We start from the raw sequence: 20418 nt of genomic DNA on the forward strand, positions 1-20418 counted from the left end.
AATGCAATTTCTTTTAATGATGCAGTCATATTCAAAGGAACACCTCTGAGGACAAACAGGTCCAGAATTTAATGGCAAAATGTAATCTGCCCGCTTGAAAGCTGTACTTTATTTTCTTTGATCGATTCACTGTTGGGTTCAAGTTTGCAAACGTTTCTTTCCACAACAGTCTCTTAGGAGAAATGAAAACCATAATTAATTCCACAAGGTTTTCTTTTTCTGTAACTGTCCCCCTGCTATTACAGCCACTTCCTGAATGAATAGGCGTGCTTTGATAGTGACATGATTGTTATGGTTGATGACACTCATGACTTAATGTCTTCCAGTTGGCCTCATGCCTGTCTTCCAGATGGCACCGTGCCTGACAGCCACAGCGAATCAGTGCCTTTTTTTCTTCTTTGTTTGCTTTTACATTAAAATTCATGTTGTTTGTGAAATACGCGTTTTGCCATCAGTCAGTGAGAATCTCTTATCGGCTGAATACTATTGACACCATGCCTTTGTGTTTTTATCTCACATTTCTCAGCTATTCCACAAATATTTTATCAAAGCTTGACACAGTCCTATTTTTCCCTCATCTTGGGAGAACTCGTAGGTGGTGGCAAAGGGGGGACTTGTGCTGAGATATTTTCACCACTGGACTGGCTCAATTTCTCACTAAAGCTCACTACCTGAGCTGCAAAATGACTCATAGAAATGCTGATCACAAATAGGAGTGACATTTCCTGCGTCTCAGCACTTTTCATGTGAAAAAGGTGGTTATCATCTGCCATCCCGATGGTGTGATAGACCCACAAGACTACAAGCTGATTCAGGCAGATCGGGATACATAACTCAGCACTAAATCAAAGAGAGGAACAAGAAGTTAGTCCTTCAAGTGTGTTCAAATGTGTCTGATGTGTTACAATTCTGGCCAGCCACTCTTAAATCAATATTTAGCGTTTTTAATTTTCAGTGCTTGGTTCTGGAATTCCACAAAAAATGCCAACATGAGGAGAAGATTCACAACTGTATCAGTAATCGAAGCAGTGAAATCTTTGAGAAAGTCTAAACCTTGCTCATGGCTATTAAAACTAACCCCGTCAACACAGAGGAACTGTGGGAGCACAGTCGTGTTAAACAAAGAGAATCACTGCAGGCCTTTTATTCTCATTTGTGCACCGATTACCCTTCATTACCTAAAATATCACAGAGCTACTTTGGGGTATCTACACCACGTGAAGACTTACAACTGGCTAACGTTGGAGTGACCCCACTGAACTACTGGTTGTATGAGTGCTGTATAAACTGTACTTTACGCAGCGCTATTAGGGCTCTGCAAGGCCTAAAGGGTTCACACTGTAATTCCCTTAAGCTCTGCATGCTGCAAAAGTAGGCTGTACACACACAATTCAGCAAACACACTGAGCCAGATACTTATGAAGGCGCGCCGAAGCAACAAATGTTCTTAAGAAATATCTTTCCAAATACAATCAAGGCATCCGCTGACTTACTGAGGAGGGAACTTTAACTCTACCAGTGAAGCGGGGTTCAGCCCGTAGCCTCATGCTGTGATCATCCAATGGTCCAGATGGTTCAGCATCGAAAAATACTGGAAGGCAGCCTGCCACCACAGTATGGAGGTGGAATCTTTCAAAGACAGTCTCAAACCTGCCTGAGGGTTTGTTATTTGTGATGTTTAACTTAGCAAAATAATAATGCAGCCAAGGCAGAAAAACTGCTCAGAAAGGATTTTAAGACCTGAGGAAGACCATGGATGAAGCTGTCTGCGTGCAGAGAGCTGCCTGGCCAAACCCAAGTCTAAGTACATGATCAGACCCAGGGGTCAGTGTTTCATGACTCACTCTCTGCGTGGCCATCACTCTGCAGAGTCCCCAACCTGCAGGAGAAGCTCACCCAAGCATACCCCGTCACCTGACAATGACCTCCATAGATAAGAGCTGCTCGAATAGAGGAGACAAAGTGATTCTCTCCCCCGCCCACTGTGTCACCTGAGAGTCTGCTGTCACTTATGTTGAAGTTTCACTGAAATCTAGAAGTGCTGTGATTGACATTCAGGGCTGTAAAATTGTCAAACACCTTCAACACTCTTCTCCACAACAGATGCAGAAATCTTGTGGAAAGGAAAGAGATACATTTGTGTTTGTTTAAACCTTGTAGGCTTTAAATAATTAAAGAAAAATAGAAGTGTTTTGTTGTTTTGGAAGCAAAATATGCTAAAGAGGACAAAGCAAAAAATGTTGCATTCACAATCAGAATATTGGAATACTTGCAACAACTTCAAAAGGAAAAGAAACAAGACTTCACCAGTGGATGCTGAAAGAAGAGGATGTTTCTTCCCATTGTGGCTCCCTCCCCCCTTCCTTCTGAGCTCTCGTTTACCGTGTGGATCTACCCCACTTCCTCCAATACCATTTTGAATGACAGTGAAATCCCAAATTCCTCTCAGCAACTGCCTGCAATCCTCTATCCCTCCACCACTCCCCAAAGGCTCAGTGCCAGTGCTGCTGCTGCTGCTTCTCACTAAGGAGAAGGTGAAAGACTTCACTGGCAGCTCAACATCAGTCAAACCGCAAGCTCTGATTGAGTCTCACCTGGAGCCCTCACACAGTGCACCACCCAGCTGGCTCCAACCTTCAAGAAAAGATTTAAACTTTTACACGTCTTCAATCGCTGACCCCACTGTGGCAAAGTGTTCACAGTCCGTCTCGTTCCCAAGAGGAGTACAGTTTCCTGTCTTAATGAGGCCGGGCAGGCTGAACCAAGTCATGATAATGACCTCTGTAAAAGTGGAACCATACTTGTATAAAAAAAACTTGTAAATCCTAGACTGCAAGTTAGAATTGGACATAACTTCTTTGTTTCAAGAGTTGAGCCACTGCAGAAGTGTCCAAATGTGCATTTTTTCATATGGCTTGTAGGCTGAGATCCTTATTGTTCCTTTAAAAGTATGAAACTGGAAAATGACTGCAGCGATTAATTCATTTATTGGATCAGTTGATAATTTCCCATAGACTTCAGGGTCTTAATTCTCAGTTTTAATTCTTCTTTAATACAGCATGGCATTCAATTTGGGAATTATTATGGCATTTGGAGTAAAATATATGATATAGCATGGCATGTTATAAGTTGCTACCTTGGTAGAAAAAATGAAATAAAATAATGCATATTCACCCTTAATCCAACTAGTGGTCACCTCTGATTCCAAAAACATAAGGCAGAGATGGCCAAAATGCCAAACTCAATGCTACAAGAAAAAACAGTGAGTACAGTCACAGTGGCAGTCCAGCACTTTGATACATTCTTAGGGCCTGTGTCCACTGACTGCATTTTTGTTCGTTCTTTTGCACTGACAGCACCTATTATTGCCACAAAACAAAATGCAATTCATGTTTTTGGTGCCCTGTATCCTAAGTGCAAAAAAAAAAAAAAAACTCCTTGATGGCAGCTGTTTTCTGTTCCTGTGCTCACAGAGCTCTCAGTTGAAAATAAATCATTTTTAAATCAAACATTACCATGCTTGTCAATATCACTTCTCTCTCACAATTCCATCAAAAGCCAGAAGGGGGGGGGACTTCTGATATTAAGTTTGTCAGCAACAAAGGTGGTGGCCTTCATATGGGAAGACCAGATTGTTTTTTTGGAGCGCACAATTGGTAGGTCTAGAGCTGCTGCTAAAGCTAACATGATTTCTGTTCGTTGTTTATATGTTTTCTTTGCAAATTCCATTGATTAAAAGCAAGTATGAAGCATACAGAGCAATTTTAAACAGACACAACGATCACTTCTATGGGAAAGGGGAAACGCTGTGGGACAACTTTTGCTGCCTTGCAACAGTTAGCAAGACTATTGCCATTAGTGGACACAGGCCCTTATGCAGCAAACCCTCTCACTCATTATCTGACATTTTCTTTCTACGTGAAATTAATGTTTTGCACCACAGGCAATCAAACTTTTTAGAAGAGGGTAGATATTTTAAAGGGACGTGCATTTAACTGATCAATCTTAAGTAAATGTATGAGTTCTTTATTTATGAGGCATAAAGCTACCTCATTGGAGGAATTTAAAAAGCTGTTGTAGTATTTACTTATTTTTACTTAGGAGATGCTGTTTAATTAGATTATCTGAAGCAGTGAAACTTGGTTTGATACTGTATCAATTCCTGATGTAATTGATTGATACAGGGAGGAAAATACAGAAGAAAATGAAGGATTTAAAGGAAATTTCTTTGAAAAAAAATGCAAATAGCAATATCAGTAAGTAAGTAAAAGAGAGAAAGTACACTGTGACTGTAAAATGTCAGTAGTTGCATGAAGATCATGTGGATAAACTAATTTATCTTACACCACTATCATATATTCCTTAGAAATTATCCTCAAGCAACCATTAGTAAGTATATAATTTACATTTTTTGTAAATAAAGTTGGGTCTTTTTTTAAACAAGATGCAGCAGATATTTGGCACACACCATTTGAAGTTTCAATCATTAAAGACTGTTTAGCAGCTTGCATGCCAATGTTGTCATCCTACATTAGATGAAGGTATGCTAAAAATTAAGAGCATTATAATTGCTTTGCTGAGCATGTGAGCCTGTCCTGGTTACCATAGAGACAGATCCTCTGAGTCAACGCAGTGACTGACTGGGTGACACTTGCTCTTTAAGTTGGCCGCTCACCAGGACCAGCAGAGATGACTCGAGCGGGGGGAATCAACAGAGGCATAATTGTGAATTACTGGTGTGTCAAAGGGTCAGGGGCTGTGTCGAGGAAAAGAAATCATTAGAGAATCAGAATAAAAGAGATTATTTTGTCCTAATTGGTTTTAACAGAGTCCTGTTGATCCAAAAATACTTCAGCTAATTGATTACTTTGCAGTAGAAGATTATGATGCTGATGAAAGCAGAACCCGGAATCCCACCTGTTACTCGCTACAAATCAAGCTCATGAATTTCCACTAGAAGACGTTCAGTGCGCTGCTTTGCCAGAGTGAAGAAAGATAACGGGTGATTTAATGATTTTCTCAACTGACGTGATTTGATATATTGGCTGACTGTGCGCCTTTGGCTAGTATAACAGGTAAAATCCATTACCCTCTCACCAGCATGATTTATGACGGCTACTATCACAGCTTAGGTCTTCTTACAGCTGATCCACCAATAGATATCACCACAAAATGTTTCTCTGGTGACCATAAACCCTGGCCACTGGTAATGAGAAAGCATTGGCCTTTGGTTGGAAACACTTGGAAAGGGCATGGGAGTTTCATTTGGCTATTCATGTGGGTTGCTGAACACAAAAACACCGATGGAGGGGTCACTTATACCAAAAAAAATCCCATTAAATGTACTGAGATCAAAGAGGCCACATTCACACATTGCCAGGGAGTTAAAAGGAATATGAGCATACTGATAGGTCATATATTCCACATTCTCTGTTGGTATGCATGTGACTTTAACCAAAGTTTTGTTGAATTTACTTACAGGGATGTCGTTTCTACTAAATTTAACTAACAAGGCTCATTTCTGTAGGTTTAAATTACATTACAAATTGCTTGATATTACTGTGCAGTGTTTAGTATTCAGCGGGCAGATGAGATTAGAGGACCTGTGGAAAGTTCACACTGGAACAATTATCAGTTTTCATGATAAGTTGATGCAGTTCTGATAATTATCACCCTGTTTTTATCATTTTACACTGATATATTGACATAGATTAACAGACAGCTATGTAGAAATATGAATGAAAAGAAAGATGAATGAATAGAAAGACTGATATACTTTTGCACAAGAAATATTGGCAGAACCAATTAATTCTGTCTTTTGCTAAACTCCCTTCTCACAAAAGTGATCGATCATGTGACTTAAATCATCACATTGATCAGTTCCCTGTCTTACAGACACTCTGTCAGATATGGGGTATACAGCTGGGGTTCCAGGCCTGGGCCTCCGGTATGTGAGGGAACTTGGACCGACATCACAATGTGGAGCAGACTATTAAAATGTGCCTGGTGGTCGCTGGAGTGGCGAGAAACAACACCCCAGACTCACACTGGAGTGCAGAGGAGATTACCCGTGCGGATGCGCTTTTCAAACATTTTTTTCTCCAATTATATGCACAAAATCTCTCCATAGGAAAACTGACGATTAGTTTTTATCATGGTGGGCTGTATGTTAGAATTATTTTGGGGGGGAAAATCGTTACTGGTGAGTAAACAGCTTCAAATAAAGATCCACTAATAGAGGTAATTACGATGTTTGCAGCTCTTATAGAATAAATGGCGAGAGTGATGATAGCCTACAAATGGATCACATTTCCTGCTTCACGGAATCATAATGGTGTAATAAAACGCAATTAGCCGATCGACAGTACACATCAGATTGAAGCGTATGCGCTGGCGTTGTATGTGAGGCGCAATGATATGTAGGCTTAATGACTGAATACCATCACTCAGTGTGCGGAGGCTGTGGATACCAAGTCTGCTCGGATGTGTTTTAATTGCAGTGCATCGTCTTATTAATCATGCAGCGGATCATTACAGTGGCTGACATGTCTACACTTGTTACCCCGTGTCTGATCAACCTGTAACACCGAGGCGCTGCTTTATCGGCTTGGAGATTAGAAAGTGCACCGCAGACAACTTGTTGTATAAACAGCCTATTTGCAACACGGCCTGCGTTATCAATATACCACTTCATACAAGTGAGGAATATTTGCAAAAGAAACTCCATTCACTCAGGCGATGTCGAGCAATTTTAACAACTTTCCTGATTATTTCTATAATAATTGTATTACCTGATCCAGAGACTTCTCTATGCGCGCTTGACGCGTAGCCAATCCGTCCGCAGCAGCTGTGTCCACCGGTGATCCCAGAGGCAGGTGTCTAACCCTCAAACCTCCGCCACAGTGCTCGCATCGAAATAACTTGAACAGCCACAAAATCCATTTACAATATTGAGAACTTTCCGCGTTGAAATGCAGGATCCTCTGTCCACCGTGGTCCGGCAATCTTGAAGAACAGAAACAGATTTCTTGTCCGTGAAAATCGAAGTTACGAGCGGTTTGAGCAAGATTATTTTAAGACAGAACAGTCTCAATCCATGGGGATAGCCTCCTCTGAGCCATTTCCAATCCTCAATAACTGATCCCTGCCAAGATGTGCACTCGTTGGCGCATCCCTTCGGTCCAAGTTTCTAGAGCGCTTTCCCTTGATATAAGTGCAGCCGAGAGCTTACTCTAAGGACGCACAGGATGTCTGACAAACAGCAACACAAATGTCATATTTAGAAGGTAAAACAGGAAAGCTAAGCGGTCCTAAAACAAGGAGCTCATCTGAAGCATTTCCAGAGAGCAAGTGGTGAGACACTGTGGGTTAGTTGCTCCCCTCTCCTCTCCTCTCCTCTTCTCTCTCCCTCTCTCTTTCTCTACTCATCAGAGCGTGGGAGGAGGTGGGGCTCCCATCCACCGCATACAGCACACAGCAACTTCACACTCAGCATCGCATTATGCCCGGGTTGCCTACCAGGAAATTGACTTATTCCTACAGTTTAAGGAGATCTCATCAAAGTGGGTCACCTCAATTGGGGGAAATGCACCTTACAAAAGAGAAGTGTCTGCGTGGCTGCACTCCTATTAGTCTTGCTGCAGAATAATCTGCGCTTCAGCTCATATTAAAATAAATAATTGCGCAAAATGTCCACATTTGGTGTAACAGGTAGCCTCCGCTGACAGTTTACTTGTTGATATGCATTGCATGTAGCAAAATGAATGGCCTAAAATGGAAGCAGACTGGTCACAATTTATTCATTTGGCGCCACCCTCAGGCGGATATAATAAGGGGAGGAAAGTATCACAGTCCTCTACATCAGCTAAGGAAATTAGCAGTATTGGCTGTTAACATTGCTTGATGTAGGCGAGATGCACATTGCAATGTTGGTTTCTTGCCAGTGGAGACAATGGCTATCAATTGCACAAGGGAGAAAAAAAAAAAGCATTTTGCTGTTGGTGTACATTGGAATTAAAGTAGTTGTGTCTGACATCATCTGTTAAAACTGCAGCAGTGTAATTAAAAGAAACAACACTTTTGCTCAGGGCTATAAATCAGCACAGCTCAGCAGGGAGTGGAATCCATCCCACGCCACACTTATTCTCTCCCTTTCTTCTCAAACACCGACGCCAGTGATCATAACCAGCAATAGACCAGGAGCAACGAGTCAAACACAAGGTTTGTCACAAAGGAGGAAAAAAAAAAGCCTAAAGCAATGTCCTCCAGAGAAAACTTGATTTGCTATCTTCCCCAGCCATTCTGAGGCGAGAGTTTATCAGAGTGTTTCCAGTCTGTGATCCTTTACTCCTCCCCCATCTCTCATTAGCTGCAAACACACAGCTGTTGGGTTACCTCTCCAGGGCTCCCATTAAGGGCTGCCACTCAGGCTTACAGTGTCCCTGAGCCAATCATATTAGAGCTCCCGCCCACGCAGCGCTATGCTGCTCTTCAGCAGCCATACTAATAACGTTTAAGGATTTCACAGGTGGCCCATAGGTTGAGAGCCAGTGGAGAGAACATGTTAGAGGAGGTGAAGTTTGCATTGATATAAATGTCAATAAGATACATAATCTCAAGAAACAGGAAACTGAAGGAGGCAGAATCCCATCAGTGAGGGGTTGACTACCTGAGTTCAATAACCATACCGTCAGTATTTGAATAATCATACTATATTTTACTGTTTAAAGTCTCATTTTGATGTGACTGAAAACAAAAGCAATTTGTTTGTATTGTCAGTTTGCTGTATTGCAGTGTAATATACAGATATTTTCTTGAAGTTATTATGGCTCCTATTTTTGAAAGCTAGGTCTGTTACTCTGCACTGGAGGTGAGAATTGATGAAGATTTTATCAATATCAATGCCATTGTCGATTCTGCTTATCAATCAAATTCCTTATCAATTCTCCTTATGATTCCTGAGTATTTTTTGAGGGAAAAAAAAGTAGTTCTACGCAGTCTTCCGCATCAAAAGGAACCATCCCTCCATCCATCCATTATCTTGACCGCTTATCCCGTTAGGGGTCACGGGGGGGCTGGAGCCTATCCCAGCTGGCTTCGGGCAGAAGGCAGGGTACACCCTGGACAGGTCGCCAACCCATCACAGGGCTAACACAGAGAGACAGACAACCATTCACGCACACACTCACACCTACGGGCAATTTAGAGTGATCAATCAATCTGATGAGCATGTTTTTGGACTGTGGGAGGAAGCCGGAGTACCCGGAGAGAACCCACGCATGCATGGGGAGAACATGCAGACTCCAAACAGAAGGGCACCTGCCCGGCCGGGGATTCAAACCAGGAACCTTCTAGCTGTGAGGCACCAGTGCTACCCACTGCACCACCGTGCAGCCCCCCAAAAGGAACCATTTTATTTTTTCAAAAATTATGTCTGCACAAGACTGAACATGAACATATTCAACTTGAACATACTGAACAATAGGTTTGCCTCATTCTAGGCCGCGTGAGTCTGGATGTGGCCCCTCAAGCATGGAGGAAAATACTGAATTTGGAGAGGAAAAACGCATTTCCTCCGGGGGTCACCATGGAGGTATTGTACCCGCTCTCGGTGCCTCATTTTCGGCCACATGAATCCTGACTGGCCTCTCGAGCCTGAGGGAAAGCGCCCCGACTCTGTAAGAGGAGATGTAGGCGGGGGTTCACCTCCCAGACGCAAACATGTTCCCATGGAACCCTTCTCCACTTGGCCCGACGTGAACCCCAAGCTTCGAGGCCGAGTTGACAAATGCTTCAGCATATTATTTGCACCTAGGAGTTCTGGGTTGCAGGGTGTGTGACGTAATGCAACGTGACGTGAAGTCGTGTTGGGAAATGAATCATTAAGAAGAATCGATAACATTTGAGGTGTACAATTCCGATGGAATTGATCAATTGGAACCGGTTCTAAGTCGGATCCAGTTTTCGATTCCCACCTCTACTCTGCACCCTAAACAATATCATCAACATGCAAGCTAGGCTATGTTCCTCTTTAGACATGGCAGTAGAGAAATATATTTTAGCATATTTTTTAAGTTATTTTAGTTCTTATCAAGAAACTATTTCTTAACAAGTAATCAAGCCCAATGAATATTTAGCCGTTGGTAGTGGGCACCAGAACTAATAGATGGATTATATCCCAGTAATATGTTGTTGCTAAGCTGTAGCGCATCCATCTACCACTAGCTTGGGCTGTAGCTGCAGTTAATGGCTACTGCTATATAAGGGATAATGTAAAGTTATTAGGTGGCTATGTGAAATAGAATCCCAATAGGGCGATACATGACCCTAACGAGAAACAAAGGGTCTAGAGCCACTCGACCAGAGCAATGTGTAACTAGCACTAGCACAGGCATGTGGATGTTAACTTGCAAGGAAGACCGAAGGCTGGTGGTGCTAGCTCTGCTAATGTTAGCCACACTCAGCAATCCAATTTAACATTGTTCACCCAGAGATTTTTTTTAATCAAATTGTGATCAATTTGATCAATTTTCTCTGACAGTTTCTTACCTTAAGACTAAACAGTCAGTCAGAATTGGACCTTTTGTTTAAACTATTGGGAAAGTAGTCAGAACTTCCTTAGTGTTGTACTGGCATTAACTATAGGCTTCATATAACTAACTAAATATACCTTTCAGATGTGGGTAAAGCACGAGAACAGGCAATGTACAGCAGGATGAAAGTAACTGAACACCTGAAAATTGTTTACATACACTGTCTTAAAACTATCACCACGCAACCTTCAATGTGTCCAAAAAGTAAAGTAACCAGCAGAGTACACCACGTTAATTTTAGTCTTGTAAAAATGAGCACAATGAAAAATTAAATGAAGCTACTGTTACTTTAGATAATGTGAAATATATTAATTATATGAGAACTAGAATGTAATCTATATAATGTATAGTGAGCAGGTTGCTATTGCAGACTTGAACCCTTACAGAATGAGCAGGACCCAGATGTGAAAAGGAGGGGTCTTTTCTCACTTTGAAGGGGTTCCCCTGCTATCATAAATTGACACTACACAGTATCCTGCTTGTTAAACAGTTACTTTCTGTAATTCAATACTTTTACTCCAAATATTAATTTAGAAATTGTTTGATGGATTTAAAAATGATTGTTTTAACTGCTGAACATTTTCCAATACACTTGCATTTTAATCTGCATCCATAGTGACGAGTAACTCTGTAGTTTTCTTATTATAAGCTAACTTAGCTGTTTTTGCATTAAACTCAACATTTTCCACCATTACTGAAGTTAAACATGGTGAACAGAACTGAATGACTCAGCTCAGTTCCTGGCTGAGTTTTTCTGCCTTGACATTGTCAGAGTCTGACATTTTATTTTCCATTTATCAGTACTTAAACATCACCATTTATCAAGCCATGTTCTGTTAAGTGTTTACCGTATGCATTATCTTCACTTTTGCAGATTTCTCTTAACCTTTTGTCTTTACTCTGTCCTTCTTTTTATCTTTTTTTTTACCACCATAAACCAACTAGTGTCAAATTAAACAGATTATTTTCAGCAGATATGATTACAGTTAGTCTTCCCAAGTCGTATCTCTATGGATTGCTGGCCAATGAGAGTCAAGTATTTAAAACTGCTGTGTAACAAAAAAAAAAAAGATGTATCGAAGATATGTATTCTATATAAACTAGGGATGCACGATATTATCGGCACGTTATCGGTATCTGCCAAAACTATTAACTAATAAAATAATACAATGGGCTTCTGCTCACATGTTGGGCTCATGTTTGAAGTTAAATTTGGATCTCAGCAGCAGTCTGTAAGGTGCATGTAGCTGACTACTTTAGGCACATTTACCATCAAAGAGTAAACCATTTTATTTAATCTGGGTTTAATTGCTGTACAGTTGCACTTTTCACATGTTCCCTGTGAACAGAGGTTAGGTTTACTTACTATGTCAAATGTGAAATTGGCCATATTCACCCTGGTTGTGGTCTTTTTGTATGAATTTTGTTTGAAAGCAATTGTTGTAAATGAATATGCAGTTTTAAGTATGAAGTATTTTTCTTATTTTGCACAAGAAATTCATATTATATAACAAATGTGATAAGAGTATCACCATAACACTGTACGCTTTCCAATACAGAAGAGAATTGATTATCTCTGCAATTAGGTAATCGGCTAAATGAGTTGTAAAATATCAGCATATTGGATATCAGCAAAAAAAACAATATCGTGCGTCCCTAATATAAACATCACCATCCTAATAGGACAAAGGACAAGCCCACATGGCAGCTCTGTCAAGGACACGCCCATCCAGGAGCTGAAAAGACCATTTCACCTCACAGCTTTTTCCCCTGTGCTGTACTTAGTTGAATTAGAAGTCTCAGAAAAGCTGCTCGCAAGTATTCTTTTGGTTGTGAAGGTGAAACATAGCTATTTTTACTTGCCAAAGAAAACAGCGGCACATTTTCATGCTTTCAGGACAAGCAAAAGCTACAATGTAGCTGTTCATGCTTGCCACATCACTGATTACTCCTACGTAAACAAAGGCCAAAATGAGCTGGATTTGCATCTCAACTTTAACTGAAACCTGTGGCTGTTTCATCACTAAATTCCCTTCATGAAGACTTGGAATCACAAGCTGTAAGTAACAATATAACAGCAGCTAATGTAAAAATAGGTAACTGCTAATGGCTATAATGGGAAGCTAACGGCTAGCCTCAGACCTCTTCTCGATAGACATAACTTCTTACCTGGAAGTTATACCATTGCAGAAAACGTTTGAGGCTAGACGTTTTCATGAATACAAAGCTGAGTGAAAAGTAACACCCTAAAGCTGTCTTGTACTTTCTATAACTGGAAAAGCAGCCAAAACACAGTGTATTAGGTGGAACAGTGCTAAAATGAGGGTGTTCACAGACACTAGTAAAAGATAAATTAGGTGATTCATGAAGTCATGCAGAGCTACTCTACAGTATAGGTGTTCCAGACTGACATAACCAAAGGTGAAAATGAGTATATGAGGTGTCCTTTAAGTAGAGGGGGACTGGGAAACCAGGAGACAGGGAAAACTTATTTAGCTTCTAAGAGAGTTCTGTCTTTTTTTATTTGAAGCCCAGGCTTTCTTGATGTTGGGTACCACACTGCTCTTCAGTAAGTGTCTCGCTGGCTTGTTAGGCAATGTTTTATATCGTCATCCCAAAAAAGAACCAACACAAAAAAAGGTCCCTGCAAATGTTCTAAATGTAGTGTGTGCCAGCTACAGCCGTCTGAGGCCATTATCACTCAACAGAACACCTTGAATTTCATACAGTGAGCAGGGTATATATTTTTTTTCTTCTTTTTGTTTGAACAGACAGATAAACAGAAACAGGCATCGTCTTTGAAAACTAAATACCAAAAAACTTTAGCTTGAGCTGGCATTGGCACTTCCCAAACAGCTGATCTTAAACAGTGCCCAGTGTAAACAGAAGTTGTATTTCACAATAAAAAAGTCCCCAAGAAAAAGACTGTGACGGCAAGCTGAAGTCATAAAAATAATGAAAATAAAGCGTAAACTGAAGCCTCTCCGAATTGACTTCTTAAACCTAACATTAGAGACACACTAATACCCGAATTTCACAGAGGTGTAATCTGTTCCTGTAATATCTGAGTGTGGGCTGAAATACCGCTTCATTTAATGTCTTCAATAAAGAGCGAAGCTCTGTTTGATTCCCTCTCACCTTTTCCTGGTGGCCATATTTGAATATGAGAGAGGTAAAACCAGGACAAGGCAGGGGTAATCGGAGTATCAGAACAAAAAGCAGAAACTGCCCTAGAACTCTCCCAAATTCCCCAAAAGGGTCTGCCCAACATGCTGAATCTGTCCAGAGCGCTGTCTGTGGCCAGAGCCTTGAACACTCCAGCCTCACACTCTGATTAGACACAGATTTGTAGAAACACATTCAACACGCATCAATTAAATGTTTGGCAAGTTTTTTCCTCAACAAAATCTGTTTTTTTTTAGACCCATCTCCGTTTATGTCAATTGATGCCGGAGACTTTGAAGCTCAGCTCGCTTGAACACTCAGCAGGCAGACGCAATGTTATAATTCTGAGCTCATGGTTTGTTTGCTATTGCGGCAACACAAGAGTGCAGCGTGTGAATGTGATCTGTATACATTTACATCTATTCTCTTATCACATACCACACCTGGAGCACCTTTCCTCCCCCTCCGTACATACAGACGCTTCCACAGGAGGTATGTACGCAGAAAGAAAGAGACTCAGACACTACATCAGACAGGCTGAGACACATACACACATATATAACACAAACAGGGACACATCTAAAGGAAGAAAAATGAGGTAGAAGAAAACAGGTAAAGGAAACTGCAGCAAAAGTTTGAGTGCTTTGAAGAAAAAAATGTATCTGAATGACAAGTAGGACACAATCTGCAGCTCTATGGCCAGCTATAGGTGCAAATGCTCAAGGATGCTGGACCTTGGGCTGCATCTTCATCAGTGATTTCACAGCAGGGGTTTGTGATATCATGGGGCAGGGCAAAACATGTAACAACATGTAAGCCCTGTATCCATGCAGCAGCATTTCTCTGCCTTGTGTGATTTCTTTGGATTTACTCTTTAAATGTCACCATAATAAAAATAGAGTCCTGAATATTTCATCCCAGGGCCACAGAGAGAAGCATCCTTTACCTGACGTACCCTGTCTTTGCTCTTTCTTTGGCAGACGCACACTAAGTTGAGGAAGATGTTGGCGTCCAAATTTCTTGTGCATCCACTTGTAGAGCAGGAGCACTTACAGATGGGTCAACTGGGGAAGGAGAGAGAAGGAGCAGTGACGCGGAAAGGGAACTTTGTGATTTCTGAACTTTTCAGCCATGAGACAATATAATGAAAGAGACTTTCTTCTACAACACTGAAGCTTAGAGATCGCTACACTTGGACACATGCTTTAAATGTAAATTCATTTTTTCTCACTTCAAATGGAAATAATGCACTCAAAAGTTTCTAACCCTAAGCCAGATAAAAATATGCTATGATGAAAAACTATAAGAAATAACTAAATAACTGCTTTAACAGCAAACGTGCTGGATGAATGATGAAAATCCAGACACCAAATCCCAAAGAAACAAACGCTTAAAAAAAACAGGAAAGAGTACGGTGGCCCTGAGAGCTCACAGCACTGCAACTTAAGAAAACACATGCAAAAAGACAAAACACATGGAAATTAAGAAAACGTATTCATCAATCTGACAACACATGCGCAGCATTTAGAAAAACGAGCTGCAAAAACCACAACACAACACATTAGAAAAACGCGCTACAAAGACCACAACACAACAGAAGTGTTTCCAGAGGACACTTAAAAGTGATGCACACGTCCAGACACACTTGTTGTTGATGCAGATTTTGAGTCACTGAGCTATTAAGGTTATTTTGCCATCAGTGGTGTTGGAAAATGAGATAAAAAAGTAAGTGTTTTAGATTTATTTTAACATTGTGATCGCATGTTTAACAGCAGATCACTGCAATAGGCTGAATCATGCTATCACAATGTTAAAATAAATCAAAAACACTTACTTTTTTATCTAACTTTCCAAGACCACTGACGGTAAGAGAACCTTAATAGCGCTGTGACTCAAAATCCACATCAACAACAAGCGTGTCCGGACGTGTGCATCACTTTTAAGTGTCCTCTGGAAACACTTCTGTTGTGTTGTAGTCTCTGCAGTGCGCTTTTCTAATGTGTTCTGTTTTGTATTTGCAGCTCATTTTTCTAATGTAATGTGCATGTGTTGCCAAATTGTTTTCTTAATTTGCTTGTGTTTTGTCTTTTTGCATGTGTTTTCTTAAGTTGCAGTGCTGTGAGCTCTCAGGGCCACCGTAAAAGACGGAGGAGGCTGAAGCAACGAACAACAGAATCCACTGTGGAATGTAAGAGACTTACCTACTGTGCAAAAACACCATTTTATAATAATGTACAATAATTGAGACATTGTATCAGATGGAAAGCAATCTGTGCAAAAAGTCACCTTTGAGTCTGGTTTACCTTAGCTATGACTCTCTGTTAGCCATGCAGCTAATGGTACTATTAGCTGAATCTGCCATCTGTCAGGCTCTGAATACGTTAGTTCAATTAGCCCTGCAGCTGCTGCAATTCTAACATTACTTCCTGTTGTTGTCACACTATGCCACTTTCTCATGTAAGCAATTCATCTCATCAAATTTGAATGAATTTTAACCAGGGAATAAAGAGTTCATGTCACTGAGCGCCCCTAGAGGCCTGGAGTTCTCTCTTTGTCATGTCTCGATTTATAGCGTTCTTCTTTTGGATGTGTTTTCTGTGTTTGTGTGTTTTTGGATTTGCATTGTTTATGAGTTTGCAGGGCAATTGATTTGCATGCAGTTATCTTGGCTTTTTGAAGCAGGTTTTTTTATTTGCAGCACATGGCATTTTCCCTGCATTTCTTTAAGATGTTTCTCCATCACAGATTTGAGGGTGGGTCACTTTTCTTCAATTTTATATTTTATAAATATGTACAATCTTAGTTTTAACTTTGTCTAATTGCTGCTGTTTTCTTGAGGTCTCTCCTAAGACCGACAACCCATGACTCAATGAGAATATGAATGCATCAAATGACATATAAAGGTTGAATAAAATCAAAATTTGCTATTGGGCCTGAGTTTTAACAATTCTTAGTGTAGTGAAAAACTGAATCTCATTTCAAAATCAATAATATGTTGGCACATAGAAGCATAATTTAGGTGATCCTACTGGGCTGTAGGCGTGTGTCGGACAAAATAAAAAGGTAGGGAACCACTGCTGCAGCGCTATTGTTGCATTCAAAGGAGTACATTTCATTTATCATGCCCATTTTAATGTCTTGATTTAATTGCCGTGAGGATTTATTAGCACTTCGCAAGATTTTATCAACAGTAACAGTTTGATCATAAAACCAACTCTCTTTTTGTGCCCTGCCCAGTCTCAGTAAGCTACATGACTAATTCCAGCTTTAGTTCCATACTCTTCACAATTTATGCAACTTCCTAATAATGTATAATCTCTTATTTCCACTAGGCAAATGGATTTTATTTCTGAATCGCTAATTCATCACTCAACATGATATCCTGCTTGCTGAGGCGAGTTAGAAGTGAGGGTTATTTACTGTATAATGGGTGCAAAACAGTCTCAGCTTTGTTAATCTTCTTAATGAGCATGTTCATATATCATTGTATATGTCTCTGCACCACTTCAATCAAACCACACCAATAATTTGTATTGTGTCTGGTATAGGACAACAGTCTAGTTTCAGATGTAAATTTGCATACCCTTGTATTAAAGATCTCTTTTAATCACTTTTTTATGTCAACAAGAAACAGAAAAATAAAAGAAACATCATTCTCTGAGGGTTGACATGATGTAACGACTGAAATGTGTTAATGGACAACTGATTTCCTAATGGCACTGGCATCTGAGGAGATTTAAAAGCGGTGTGTTTATAAAGCTGTCAGCGCCACATGAGCAACTCACCATCATTCCTGTCATGATTTAGCTCCGTGTGTGTGCGTGTGTTTATGTGTATGAGTTTGAGGTGGGAGCGTGGGTGGTGCTGCGTGTGTGTGTTCCTGATTGGCAGTTACAAAGGCTGAACAATTTACCCGCTAATATTTCCACCAGCAGCTGCCAATTCAGTTATCGCTTCACCTCATGCACACTTGTTTATCTTTTTTCCCCGACAATATCATGTGTGAGGCAGGTGGTGGGCTTAGCTGTAAGACACGCACTGATGCATGAAAAAAAAGGAGAAGAAGAAGAATGAGACAGTGAGTAAAGGTGACAAAGGCAACATGAGTAGGAAGATATGGGTGCTAATGGTCAGAGGTTACGGCTAGACTTATACCAGCATATTTATTCTTCTTCCATAGGGTCTGACCCTCAATTCCCCATATGGTTTTCACACTTACAGGTGTGTGTACACACATTTATTTCAGGTTCAGCCTCTGTTTCCAGTGCCTATTCACTGGGAGAGTATAAAGTGAACTGAAATAAAAACAACAGAGAGCATTTGGACTTGTGTTTGGCCCCATGTGGTTTGGTTAATTAACAGAATGGGCTCTCCAGCAAGCACAGAGCATTAAGAGGTGGGAGGATGTGCATCACTCCTCCCTTTTGTAGAGAATGCAATATCTGGATTTGGGGGGATAAAAAGCTGGGTGGATTTGGAAGTAAGTCCTTCCCCTCTTCCAAAATGAGGAAGGATTTATAAACAAGCAACAGGGGCAACAGATTGCTATAATAAATTGATCAGACTATTACTTTTACGTTTAATCAAATCAGTTTTGTCTTTGATATGCCCAAAAAGTTGGGGAAAATGCTTACATATTTCCTCAGGACCTAAATGCATCTTAAAGGCACTGTTAGGGATTTCTATGTTGCGGTGATCCTGGCGTCCTCTTTCCGGGATGAAGACTGTATTCCCATGATCCCAATCACCCACTGTTGTAAAATGTGGCTCTTGCAAAAGCGTACATTTGTTGCAGAGGGAAATTAATTTGATACGGATTTAATTCTTAATACTACGTTTATTGTTCAGGACGAATTCTTCATGATGCAGAGTGATGAGCTAATCTATTGATTCTTTGACATGTAAAATGATTAACAGTAACATAACAATGACAAACTTTTTAAAACTAATTTCCTTAGCTTACAAAAGGTGACCTGACATACTGGTTAAACGCCACTTGTCACAGTCCTGGTGACAAGAGGACTGCGGAAACTGACTGAAGAAAGAACAGTGAAGCATTCACACACTGGTATGAATATTAAATCCTGTTTATAGTTTGTTATTTTATCTAAAGCAAAGCCCTGGGAGTAAAGTTTTGTCCTTATAAAACATGACTTCAACAGAAAACAGGCGTCTTTTTGCTTGTGCTGCGCCAGTATCAGCCATGAGTAAAAAACATAATGTAAGGTGAAAATAGTTTTAAAGACTTGCTAACATCCTTCTCACAGCAAACTTTAACAGCAGAATTCTAAATGTAGACACATCCGGGTGAGTGCCTAAAACCAACCCAGCTTATTTGGAGGAAGATTCCACCAAACACAGGCACTACAATTCAGTATGATGTTACAATAAAACTTGACTCTGATAAGCACATTTTTCTATATAGGTCATGAAGAAGCATCATTTTTAAGAGCAAACTCAAGACATACCTTGTTAGTCTCGCCTTTAACTGAGTTTCATTCTCATAACAGTTTTATTTATTTATTTATCATCTAGTTCAAATTTTAGTCACTTTTTATTCCATTTTATTTATTTTTTAAGTATAGCATCTTATTTTCCTTTTATGGTTTAATATTTTAGTGTTTTATTATCTTAGAAATGTATTTTGTTTTGGTGATTTTCATTTCTTGTGTTGAGTTTTAACATTATTTTACCTCCAGTGTTTCCTCATTACGATATGAGAGCGTTTCCTCAGTTCGTTCGTTTTCATTGTTTTTATTATTATTGTTGCATATATTGTGTTCTTCACCTTAGGATTGTGGGTGGGTTTTGGGGTCGGGGCTGGGTTGGGATTAGGATGGGGGGGTCTTTTTATTTACATTTTTTTTGTACAGAACTTTGTGTTACAATATCATTGTATGAAAAGCGATTTATAAATAATGTCTGTTTGATTGATTGATTGATTGATTGATTGATTGATTGATTGATTGATTGATCAGTAAAGAAGTGACATTTCTTCAAATCAGTTAAAAGCTCCGCACAATACCTTAAATCATTATTTAGTCTAAAATATGCCTGAAAGCTGGACAAATGCTTTTTGGGGACCAAATTGACATATTTTAAATTACTTACTTGTTAAAATAATAATTTAAAACCCCCAAACTTGCCACAAACTGCATCAAAATAGCAGAAAATCCTTGCATTGGATACTTGGAAGTCTAATCACCACGTGTAAGACGTTTCACATGAAAATACACAATGTAATTTATTGAAACTCAAAATATTTGTGGAAAATTGTCCTTTGAACACCATTAAAGCTCTTCCATGTAGAGTACATTAGTTATTTACATATTCCAACACATTTACAAGTGTAATGCACTGTAGGGGTAAGTAATCCTGTTACTGTCATGTAAACATGTCACTATATTTTATACTCGTGCTTTCTTATCATATTTAGTGCATTTACTTCTGCCTCTGTGCATCAGCATTGAATATATCTGTATTTCTCTTAAAGGGCTGGGGTGTTGTAGTGTGTTTAAACATGCCAGGAGCTCCAGTAGTTTGCATTTCCATTTTTTTCCCTCTCTTTGTTTATGTTTGCCACTGGGTTGGGATTATATTCACATGATCCTGACAGCCAGGCACGCTGTAGCAGGGACAATAACATTTCTTATAGTGAAAC

The 20418-nt window shown here is 39.9% G+C and overlaps 1 protein-coding gene across 2 annotated transcripts in view; it reads right to left on the minus strand.

The window, feature by feature from the left end:
* The window catches only part of LOC117812252 (protocadherin-1-like), a 451145-nt gene that overhangs the window by 107347 nt on the left and 323380 nt on the right, over positions 1–20418 (minus strand). Inside the window, exon 1 of one of the 2 annotated variants that reach the window (XM_034682910.1) lies at positions 6792–7365. The exons of the other annotated variant lie outside the window; for it this stretch is intronic. The gene's annotated coding sequence lies outside the window, so the exon portion shown is untranslated. Of the gene's footprint in view, positions 1–6791; positions 7366–20418 lie in introns of those variants that run through there. 2 annotated transcript variants of the gene reach the window in all.

Source organism: Notolabrus celidotus, chromosome 5 (genome assembly GCF_009762535.1).
Source record: "Notolabrus celidotus isolate fNotCel1 chromosome 5, fNotCel1.pri, whole genome shotgun sequence".
Taxonomy (NCBI): Eukaryota; Metazoa; Chordata; class Actinopteri; order Labriformes; family Labridae; genus Notolabrus; species Notolabrus celidotus.